Below are 11,934 nucleotides of genomic sequence, written 5' to 3' on the forward strand. Positions count from 1 at the left end.
GTAAATCCACACAAGATAGGCCAAGCCTCGGTGTTAGGATAGGAGGAAGCCCAAACAAGCCCAACCACCAGCAGTTGGGGTGGATGGCGCCCTGGGTGGGTCGGCCGACCACCCTGGTCGATCGACCAGCCCATGGGCCCCACCGCCTTACTCCTTTAATGTGGCAGCCTCTCATTGGTCCTAGATGTCGGTTCTTGGAGGAAGAGCTTCATCCCGGTCGTGGCTCCCTCCTATAAATATAAGGGAGGGGGTAGAGAATGGAACACACACACACACCCCACCTCTCGCTTACCTCAAGTGCATTCTTGCTTAGTCTATAGGCTTAGTGGAGTTTAGGAGAAGTCTAGGAGTCATCGAGTCCCCGGAGTTGCTCGGGAGTTCTGGTATGGGTTCATCTCTAGTCCACTCTTATAATTCTCGATTATTTGTAATAGAATTTGACTATGGTTACCGATATCTGCTTGAGGTATGTTCGGAGTTATCGGATATATGTTTTGTGATCTGGTTGCGTTATCATTCGATGCTTGCATTGCATGATCGCCTTGTGCTTGTGATCGTTAACATATTGGCCATAGAACTCTGTCAACTGTTCCAGTATTCGTATGTTTGCTTTAGTGTTATGTCTATCCATCCGGAGGGTGTGTGCTCCATGCGGGATGCTAGAGTATCGCTTACTAATGTAGACGTGGTGTCTAGACTTGATAAGTGTTGCTGGATGTCATCCTATCCCACGGATTGAGAGGTAGCCGGCAGGTGGTGACAGTCATGTCTGAGCCCTAGTAATCCTCCATGTTCGGATTGGGGGGTATGAGGTACAGAAAGCCGCATGGTTGGTTAGGCTTCTCCCGCCAGCTATAGGGCGGTCTCCCTGTTGTACTAGTTTAATCTTTGACAATCTAACCATAAGATAGCGTAGATATAGCTAGCCTAGCACATCTGACTCGAGCTCTAGCTTCTGCCTTTCTCCCTGCCTATAGCGTCTTTTGTTTATTTATCTCTTAGGGTAGTTTGTGTGTGTGTGTCACACTACCTCCTACCATGTTATCTATCTTATCCCTATTTATGCAATTGAATATCCAATCAAGATCAATTCATTAGCTAGTCTATGTACTTCCATTCACCGCCTTCCCTGCGGAAATATAAATGACACCCTGGTATACTCCTGGGTAAAATACTACAGTGGTATTCCGTGTTCTTGTGGATTTATTCAAGGTTCATGAAATACCTTTCACCCTCTTGGTGTTTGCGGGCGTCATCGCTGCTCGCTTAGTGGTGACGTTGGTAGGCGCCAACAAGCATTTTTTACGCCGTTGCCGGGGAAGGCATAGATTGACGTTGGTAGGCGTCATCGCTGCTCGCTTAGTAGTTTTTGCTTGCTAAACAGGCAAACTTGGCTTTGTTTTCTATCTCTTGTTGATATGAAAACAAGGTAGTGTATGACTAGTTTCGACTTGCTGAAAAATTTCACGCCTAATCCAGTGTCACTTTTGAGAAGAGTTCGTCCTCGTGTCTTGCCTCCTCAGATCTCACTCTCAGCAACTGAACCAGTCATTCAAGCACTATCAGCTTCTCAAGCTATGGCCCAGAAGACACTCCGTGATTACTCCGCTCCATCTACTAACCAGGTCCCCACCGAACCTAAGGTTAACACCAGAGGAGAGAATTTCAAGATCAAGATGGGTCTTATCACGATGGTGCAGGCTAGCCCTTTCTGTGGCAAGGTCAATGACGATGCCAGCGCTCATCTCCAGCAGTTCTTGGAGCTCTGTAGCACTTTTGTTATCAAGAGTATCTCAGGATGCGATCCGGCTGCGTCTATTTCCGTTCTCTCTTCTAGGGAGAGCGAAGCAATGGTTCTATGCTAACAAGACCGCTATGGACACCTGGGACAAATGTGCCAAGGCGTTCCTCGTGAAGTTTTTTCTGACGGGCAAGACTAATGCTCTTCATGGAAGAATTTCGAGCTTCCAGCAGGCATCAAATGAGTGAATTCTTGAAGCTTGGGAGAGACTTCAGGAGTACATCCTTGAGTGTCCACACCATGGGATGGACAGTTGGCTCATTCTTCAGAATTTCTACAACAGGTTGACTCAAACTTCCCGTGATCATGTGGATGCCACTGCGGGTGGAGCTTTCTTCTCGCTGACCATTGAACAAGCTACAACACTAATCAAGAAGATAGTGTCCAACCAAGGTTGGAGCGATGATTGTCTCCAACCATGTCAGCAAGGCATGCACTCCATCAAGGAGACTAACCTGCTCGCTATGAAAATTGATCTCCTCCTCAAGAAGTTCAAGGATTATTCCCAAAACAAGGCTCAGATGTAGACTCTTCAAGCCCTAGAAGCTCGCATGACGTGCGAGGTCTGCAGGAATGTTGGACATTCAGGTGATAATTGCCCAGAAACCCAAGAAGAAGCCATGTATCTCAATGGCAACAACAACAGGTTTCATCCACAAGGAGGTTAGGGGTGGAATCAACCATGCCCATATTATCAAGAAGGTAACGGAAATTCAAATTCTTTCAATCCTAACCAACCTACCTCAAGAAATCTTGTCTATGGCCAAGCAAAGATCAACGAGTCCCTTCAAAAGAAGTTGGCCGCTAATGACAAATCCATGGAGACCATCTATGCCAAGATGGACGGCTTCTCCACTGCCATCAAGAACCAGTTGAGTTTCAACAAGATGATTGAGACTCAACTCGCTCAAGTGGCTGCCGCCATGCCCCCTTCTATGGAGAACGTTAAGGCGATAATGACAAGAGGAGGTAAAACTACTCAAGATCTGCCTTATCCTAACCATGACAACAGGAAGAAGGCAAGCCCGTTAGCAGAAGAACCATCTCAGGAGGTTGAACCTGAGAAGGTTCATGAAGGGAAAATGGCTCCACATGAATCCTATGATACCCAAGTATTGCCGTTCCCTATAAGGACAAAGAAACCAACTACAAATGAGCAGTTCAACCGCTTTGTTGAAATGATCCAGCAAGTGAACATCATGTGCCTTTGATGGATGCGATGAAGGTCCCAACCTACGCTCGCTACCTCAAGGACATAATCAACAACAAGCGATCATTGCCAACTACTGAAGTAATCAAGCTTACTGAGGCATACAGTGCAACTATACTTCAACAATTGCCTGAGAAGAAAAAGGATCCCAAGTGCCCCACTATCAGATGTGCGATAGGGGCATAGAGCTTCGACAAAGCCCTATGTGATTGTTGGTGCCTACCAACGTCACCAGCGATGACGCCCATAGATGCCAATTTGGGGTGGTAGTATTTCATGAACCACGAATAAATCCGCAAGCGCACGGAATACCGATCTAGCATTTTACCCGGGAGTATACCGGGGTGTCATTTATATTTCCGCAGGGAAGACGGTGAGTGAGAGGATATATAGATTAGTTGGTGAACTCTATCTAGATTGGATATTCTCATGCATAAACAGGGGTAAGATATAACATGGTAGGAGGTAGTGTTACACACACACAAACTACCCTGTTGGATAAATAAAAAATAAAAGAAAGATAAATGATGCTTTAGGTCGGGAGTAAGGTAGAAGTCAGAGCTCGAGTTAGCTGTGCTAGGCTAGCTATATCTACACTTTCTCATTGGTTAGCTCGTCAGAGATTAAACTACACAACAGGGAGATTGCTATCGAAGCAACGGGAGGAGCCCGTATACCCCGGTGACTTTATGTACCTCCTACCCCCCATACCGAACGTGGAGGATTACTCGAGACCAGATAGGGCTGTCACCACCTGTCGGCTACCTCTACAAACCGTGGGTATAGTTGACATCCAGCAACACTTAGCTAATCTAGACACCATGTCTACACTAGTAAGGGATACTCTAGTGTCCCCCGTGGAGCCCCCACCCTCCGGATGGACAGACATCACACTAGAGCAATCATACGAATACTGGAGTAGTTGATAGAGTTCTGAAGAACAAAAGACTAACCATCTCCAGCATAGGGCGATCATACAATGCAAGCATTGAAGAATAACGCAACTATGATAAGAAGCATATACTCGATAACTCAGCATATACTTCAAGCAGATATCGGTTACCATAGTCTAATTCTATTACAAATGACCGAATATTACAAGAGAGAGCTAGAGATGAACCCATACCAGAACTCTCGAGCAACTCCGGCGACTCGATGACTCCTAGACTTCTCCTAAACTCCACTAAGCCTAAAGACTATGCAAGAGTGGAAAGATGTGAGGTGTGTGGTGTGTGTGTCCTATTCTCCACCCCCTTATATTTATAGCAGGGAGCCACGGGTTGAAGCTTGTAGAACCGCCATCAGCAACCAGTGAGGAGATGACACATGGCGAAGTTGACGCAGTGGGGCACACGGGCCAGGCCGGCCGACCAAGTAGGTCGGTCGGCCTGCCCGGGCCACCAACCGCCCCCATCTTCTTCCAACGGGCTGTCTTGGGCCTCCTTTTGTCTGAATGCTGGGGTTTGCCTTGTCTTGACGTGTTTTGGTGTGGTTCTTGGGCTACGCTTGGTCCAATTGAGCCTGAATCGGTGCTCTGATAATTTTTGTGATTTTATGTCAGGCCAAAGTGTGCTTGTAACCTGCATATTAGCTCTAAAACACAAGTTGCATATTCTAAAAGGTAAAGTGTGGTTTAGGGACTTTATTGGATAAGGATGCGTGTAAGTAATGAAAACTCTTATGATTTTCTGATCAAGTTGATGCCTGGAAATGATCGTTAGTGAGTGTCTACAAGATCCCCCAAGCTGTCCTTTGCTCGTCCCGAGCAAAGTAGGACAAATCAGGTTGTTGATCAGAAAATCACTTTGATTCGTACCTTACCTGTCATGTCATAGTCTAAACCAAAGAGATTCATCTATATGTCTAAATAAGCTGGTCAGCATACCTTTGCTCAATTATCTTACTCCTTCATGGGGCTTTCTAGCTATCTCCTTGTCTTGGGCTGTTGAGAGTTAGAACGGTGCATAGAGTAGTACTTACTTGTTCATAGATCCGCAATCCATCTGGAGGTACTTTTTTGAAAGATTTTTGAAAATATGGAAAAGCTCCCAGGATAACTCTCTCGAGGCACTCATCTTGTATTTCCTTACCAGGGTAGTATCTACATTTGATCTTTCCTACTACTACAAGCCTTTGTGGAACTCAAGGTAGGATAGAACAAGGCACACTTATATTCTATTTATTGTAAAGTCAAAGAGAGGATCCATGGAGAAACAAGTCATGCAATCTCGATCAAAAGGTGCAAGTGTATGAGTGGATGGATGGATGGATGGATATGGCTTACTCCTTGAGGTAATGGCTTTTCTCTCTCGAATGATCCCTATCTTTCTCTCTCTCTCTCTCTCTCTCTCTCTCTCTCTCTCTCTCTCTTTGAGACATGGTTACCCCTCCCCCTTTTTTTTGGGTCATGCTTCTTTGGCATGCCATCTTTTCTCTTTTTGGGGCAACCATAATCTAACTTTATTTTATTTCAGGGATGTTCTACGAGAGAGATCACCAAGACATGGAGCATTTATTAATGTGGAATGGATGGATGGTGGTGCTAATTCCCAGTGTAGGAATGTAGCAAATGGATGGGACGTGTACGTGCTTATGGTCGAGAAAGCATGAAAAGCATCTCACTAGGGTCACACAATTCAACAAAACTCAACAGAATATCAAGCAGCATATGTGTAAGGTTTTTCATGGAATATGTCATATGGATCTGGCAGGACATTGCATATCACTAGGGAACTTGCCTTTTTTTTAAATTTTTGAAAACAACTCCAGACTTCAAGCATTACTAGAACAAACTTACACAACCTTATTTACCATATCTGAACTCACAACAACTTAGATTTGGATCAAGCATATGCAACCCACGGAACTTTCAGGTTCATTGACAAGATATTTGCATAACCAATGGATTTAAACTCAAGAGAACTCTTATTTTCAAACTAGGCACAACAGACATGATAGAGCAAAGCAAAACTCATCCTTTCAACTTATCATATGGAGTTAAAACATTCTTACCGCGCATCATGAAAAAGGGAAATAAAGCAGTAAGTTTTTCTTTTGTTTTTGAAAGTTTTTATCAAATTTTATTGAAAGCAAATAAAGGGATACAATTGACTTAGGGGAGGGAACCTCCCCCAAGATAGCTCTTAGTTTAGGGTCTGAAAAGCAGGACCTTTCTCCATACCTGATCAGGTTGAGGTCGTTTCGTCTATACTTAGAGAAGTAGTAGCGGTCGATGACGTCTTGTTCTTCTTGCGCCACACCTTCTTGGTCTTATTTGGTGGCGTAGATGGTGCAGGAATAGGATCCTCGGATGTTGGATAAGCAATTTCTAGATCTTCCCATACTGTATTGGTGATGAAGTCAGGGATCTTCTGGTCATCTTCCACTGGCTCGGTTGGTGGAGTATGAATCTCCCAATCCTTCCAAGCTGGCTTGGAAGGGGGGTGATAGTCTTGATCATCCCAACCGGGCTCTTCCCATAGCCCTTGTTTTTCACTATCCTCATGAATTAGGAATACCTCTCTCTTGTTTTGGAACTTTAATTTCATGGTCTTTCCCATGATACGGAGGTTGATTCTTCTTGTCCTTACATCAATTCTGGCGTTTGTATCCTTGAGGAATGGTCGCCCAAGTATGAGCGGAATTCCAAGATCTCCTTCCATGTCAAGGACTAAAAAATCCACTAATATGTAGGTATTCTTGACCTTTACCATTAACCTTTCCACAACTCCTTCTGGATATCTTATCGTTGAATCTGCCAGCTGAACACGCATAGTGGTAGGAGAAATTGATGGATAGCCTAACTTCTCGAAAGTTACCTTGGGCATGGTGTTGATGCTGGCTCCAAGGTCACAAAGGGTGTGATCAAATTTATAATCAAAGATTGAGCAGCTGATCACTGGGTTTCCGGGATCTTCTCTTATTTTGGCTGCTAACTCGCCCCACACACCTCTTCTTGGGCGTGTGAGCTTCTTTGCATAACTGAGGGGTGTCCTGCTATGTGGCTCCTTCCACATAGCATTGATGACATTCACGCTCTCTAGAGTTGATTCGGGTTGCCCCGGAATCTTCCCTAGTTCAGCAGCAAGTGTAGCAGCAGCTAATTGAGCCAATTGAGTCTCTAGCGCCTTATTGAAACTCAGCTGGTTCTTCATAATGGTGGAGAATCCGTCCACCTTGGCATGGATGGTCTCCATAGATTTGTCTATAGCGGCCAACTTCTTTTGAAGGGACTCATTGATCTTCGCGTGGCCGTAGACAAGATCTCTCAAGGTAGGCTTGTTAGGACCGAAAGAATTCGAATTCCCATTACCTCCTTGGTAGTATGGGCATGGTTGATTCCACCCCTGACCTCCTTGTGGACGAAACTCATTGCTGCCATTGAGGAATAGAGCTTCTTCTTGGGTTTCTGGGCTGTTGTCGCCCGAATGTCCAACATTCCCGCAGACCTCGTATGTCATGCGAGTTTCCAAGGCTTGTAGTGTTTGCATTTGAGCCTTATCTTGGGAATAATCCTCAAATTTCTTGAGGAAGAGATCAATCTTCATAGCAAGCATGTCGGCCTCCTTGACGGAGTGCATACCTCGCTGGCGCGGTTGGAGGCGATCATCGCTCCAACCTTGGTTGGAAACCATCTTCTCGATCAATGATGTTGCTCTTCTAATGGTTAGCGAGAAGAAAGCTCCACCCGCAGCGGCATCCACATGATCATGGGATGACTGTGTCAACCCATTGTAGAAATTCTGTAGAATGAGCCAATTATCCATTCCATGGTTCGGACACGCTAGAATGTACTCCTGAAGCCTCTCCCAAGCTTCCGGAATTGACTCATTTGATGCCTGCCGGAAGTTCGAAATCCGACCACGAAGAGCATTGGTTTTGCCCATCGGAAAGAACTTCGAGAGGAACGCCTTGGCACATTTGTCCCAAGTAACCATAGCAGTCTTGTTAGCATAAAACCATTGCTTCGCTCTCCCCAAGAGAGAGAACGGAAACAGACGGAGCCGGATGGCATCTTGCGATACACCCTTGATAACAAAAGTACTGTAGAGCTCCAAGAACTGTTGGAGATGAGCGCTGGCATCCTCATTGGCCTTGCCACAGAATGGGCTAGCCTACACCATCGTAATGAGACCCATCTTGATCTCGAAAATTTCTCCTCCAGTGTTAACCTCAGGCCCAGTGGGGACCTGGTTAGCAGACGGAGCAGAGTAATCACAGAGTGTCTTCTAGGCCATAGCTCTAGGAGCTGACGACGATGTGATGACTGGTTCGGCTGCCGAGAGTGATCTCCGAGGTGATACGAGTCGAGCTCGCATCCTTCTCAAAAGTGACACTGGATTGGAATGAAAGTTTTGCGGCAAGTCGAAACCGGTCATACACTACCCTGTTTTCATATCAACAAAGACAAGAAAATAAAGCCAAGTTAGCCTGTTTAGCAAGCGACATATATTTTGGAGGTACTTCGTTTTTGCAGGTTTTTGACCAATTTTGAAGCATGAAATGGTGAGGCCCACGATCATGCGATGACACGAAGAATGACGAAGACCAAAGCCCGAACAAAGGATCGAAGGCCATGATGATTAGAGGCCCATTCATGCATATCCACCCTCCAATGAAGCTCAAAAGACAAAGCCCACGAGATAAGATCAAGATACTTCGGGGCTAAGCAAAGCAAAGAGATATTTAAGGAAGGATTTTCCATCCTATCCTTCTCCTCGAAGAAATCTTGAAGATAATGACGTCTAAAGGGGTGCAATCGTGAAAGACATAAACTCTAGAAGATTCCAGGAGACTTGGGGAGAAAGATGAACACGAGCCGGCGAAGGAAAGTGCCAGGCCAGCCATCCTAGGCGAATTGGGCCGGCCGGCCCAGCCCTTTTTTAGGTCGGTTCGACCTCCCCTTTGACCGAGGGTTCCCTGAGGCTATTTAAAGACCCCTCCCCAAGGTTCACGCAGAGATCAATTCGGGAGACGACGTCAAGGAGCAGAGAAGATAGAGGGACACCTCTCGGAGAGCCGAGGGTCATGCTAGTTGTCTAGGGTTCGCCCTAGCCGATGTGGGAACCTTGCAAGGAAGACCACGTCGGAGTTCTGGAGCTAGGATCATCAAGATCAAGGTAGGGCCCCGGTTGTGATCTTGTGATGTACTATCATTCATGGTGAAGTTATTTGTGATTTCGAATGTTTAGCGACCATGTTCTCTCTTTCAATTTCGTTCTTTTCTTTGGGTTCGCTTCATCCTAGATCTATTATCGAGATAGATCACTTAGCATGATCTTGTAGTCATGGTGGCTAGAGGTTCATGGCGGAACTACCAAAGGGGGTTCGACTTGCTTCAGGGTATCTTGTTGAAAGGGGTGGCATCGTGACAGGCCGTTGCCACTTAGTAGGTGGGGTATCGAGGGATCGGATTGGAGATTTTGAGTTTAAAGATGCTTTTCATTGAGATTCACATCTATCTTACTTCACTTTATCTAGCTAGAACTACAACATATGCATGATCTAGGTGATCTAGATTAGTTATCTCTAACTTTCTCTTGCTACCTTCGGTGTTTGTCATTTTTAGTAGATTAGATTCATTTTACACCACATCAACACAAAGGAATCTCTATGCTAGTAGATTTTTTCTTGTCTCTTTGGTTCCGTGGATTGATAAACCTTGGGGGAATACTCTAAGGGAAAAGCTACACGAAACCGTGCGCTTGCGGTATATAAATCGGGGGCGCTAAGGAGCGTCAACAAGCTTTTCTGGCGCCGTTGCCGGGGAACCATCGATTTAAGATCCAATCTTACTTGCATTCGTAAATATTTCTTTTTCTTGATTTTTCTTTTTGACCTGTTTATATCTCTTATTTTTCTGAGCTAACTAAAAAAACGGATCTATTCCACGAAAATCAATCTAATCTAGAGTTTGCTTTATTTTGCTTTATTTTTCTTTTATGTTTTAGATCTTGTATATTCATCTTTTAGATCTCGTATATATTTTTCTTTTTCACTAACCCCTAACAGGTGATGGATGGGAGCTTCTCCAACAAACCCAAAAATTTTGTGGATGATCCAGAAAAAATTTACAGGCAAAGGAGACGAGAAGCACGATCAAGGAAGCCGGAACTAGTAGATCCAAAAGTTGAAGCCGACGATTCATCGTCTTCACCTCAAGCAACTCCACCAACAAGTCCAAAGGAGGTGCCACTTCACCAAGGGATGGCGCTACCGGAGCCGTAGCGTACGATCGGAGAGCTATGCACTCCGGACGTTTGGGACTTGCCGATCCAAAATCTCGACAACATCGGAGTTCCGTTCGAGATCAAGACTTCAAGCGTTCACTGGAAAAGAAGACGCTAATCTACATCTTCAAGCATTCCTCCAACTATGCCGCACCTTCGACATGCAAGGGATGACTCAAGATCAAATAAGAGCGAGGCTCTTTCCATTCTCTCTACTTGGGAGAGCGCTGCAATGGTTTCATTCTCTACCACCGCGCACGGTGCAAAATTGGGAGTCCTTGATGAAAGAATTCATGACAGAGTTCTACTCGCCGGGCAAGACCCAGATTCTGCGCAACAAGATTGCAACATTCGCGCAAGCCCCGACGGAGACTATTGCGGAAGCCTATGAGCGCTTCAACGACTACATCCGCGCCGTACCTCATCACAAGTTCTCAAGGGAAGATGTGGTCCAGAAGTTCTATCAAGGCCTCACTATTGCATCAAGGGGGATCATTGACGCATCAGCCGGAGGTTCTATCATTGAGCTCACGCCTACCCATGTTTTCAAGCTATTCAAGAAGGTGGCGGACAATGACGCATGGGCATCATCGGGGCGCCTACAACCACTCCAAGCCGTGGGCGCCGCGAAGAGTGTATTACAAGTGGAACGCGAAGAAGTGCTAGAAGGGAAGATCGACTCGCTCAAGAGAAGGTTGGAGAAGATGGAAGTGGAAAAGAGAGAAGCCCAAGCTATTGATTTAAAGGCGGCCCAAGCAAGGTCTACATGTGACGAATGTGGAGAGTACGGCTATGTCCAAAAGAATTGCCCGGAGGAAGCCAAGATGCTCGACTACATGAAGAAGGGATAATGGATTCTGCCAACCAACTTCCGCTACGGGCAAGGTAGACCCCAATTTAATGCAAGCTCTTCCATTCAAAACTCGGTGCCTCTTCGTATACAATTGAAGGAGTTCATGGAGGAGCAAGGCAAGATCAACAAGGACACCATCACCAAGTTCAAGGCTATGGACAAGATTTTGGAGAACATTGATGGCAAGGTGACGGAGGTCGGGAGCTCTAATCTTCAAGTACTCAACATGATGAAGATGCTAGAAACACAAGTAGCCCAGCTCGCCGGACGCCTATCTAGCAACGAAGGAAAATTGCCCGGGCAACCTCAAAGTCCAGAGACGGCTAAGGCAATTCAAACTCGCTCGGGAAAGGAGACCGAAGAACCTGAACATGCAGCGGGAGCAAGGAAGCCTAAGCCAAGAGTTGAAGTGGAGACCACCATCAAGGAGAAGGCACCTACTCCTATGCCAGAGATAGTCACCGAAGAACCGGAGTTTGAGCTAGAAGATATAGACACGAAGATTCTACCTCCAAGGCCACGATACCGCAAAGGTAAACATGAAGATGAGCAGTTCAACAAATTTGTTGACATGGTATGCAGGTTGAGCATCAATATGCCGCTCTTGGATGCTCTACAAGTTCCGACGTATTCTCACTACTTCAAAGACATCATGGGAAACAAGCGCGAGATACCGCCAAGCACTGTCAATCTAACCGAGGAATGTAGCACGGCAATCGCTAATGAAGCTCCTGAAAAGAAGAGGGACCCCGGATGTCCTACCATCCCGTGTTCCATTGGATCTCTTACGTTCGAAAGAGCACTTTGTGATCTCGGTGCAAGTGTGAGCGTCATGCCAAAG

At 45.7% G+C, this 11,934-nt stretch overlaps 1 non-coding gene across 1 annotated transcript; it reads right to left on the reverse strand.

Moving 5' to 3' along the window:
* Nucleotides 1-1,942: 1,942 nt before the first annotated feature.
* LOC120646612 lies at nucleotides 1,943-2,048 on the reverse strand. The gene has a single exon (XR_005664513.1). It is a non-coding gene; the product is annotated as a small nucleolar RNA R71 (small nucleolar RNA).
* Between the last annotated feature and the right edge of the window lie 9,886 nt (nucleotides 2,049-11,934).

This window comes from Panicum virgatum, chromosome 8K (genome assembly GCF_016808335.1).
Source record: "Panicum virgatum strain AP13 chromosome 8K, P.virgatum_v5, whole genome shotgun sequence".
Taxonomy (NCBI): Eukaryota; Viridiplantae; Streptophyta; class Magnoliopsida; order Poales; family Poaceae; genus Panicum; species Panicum virgatum.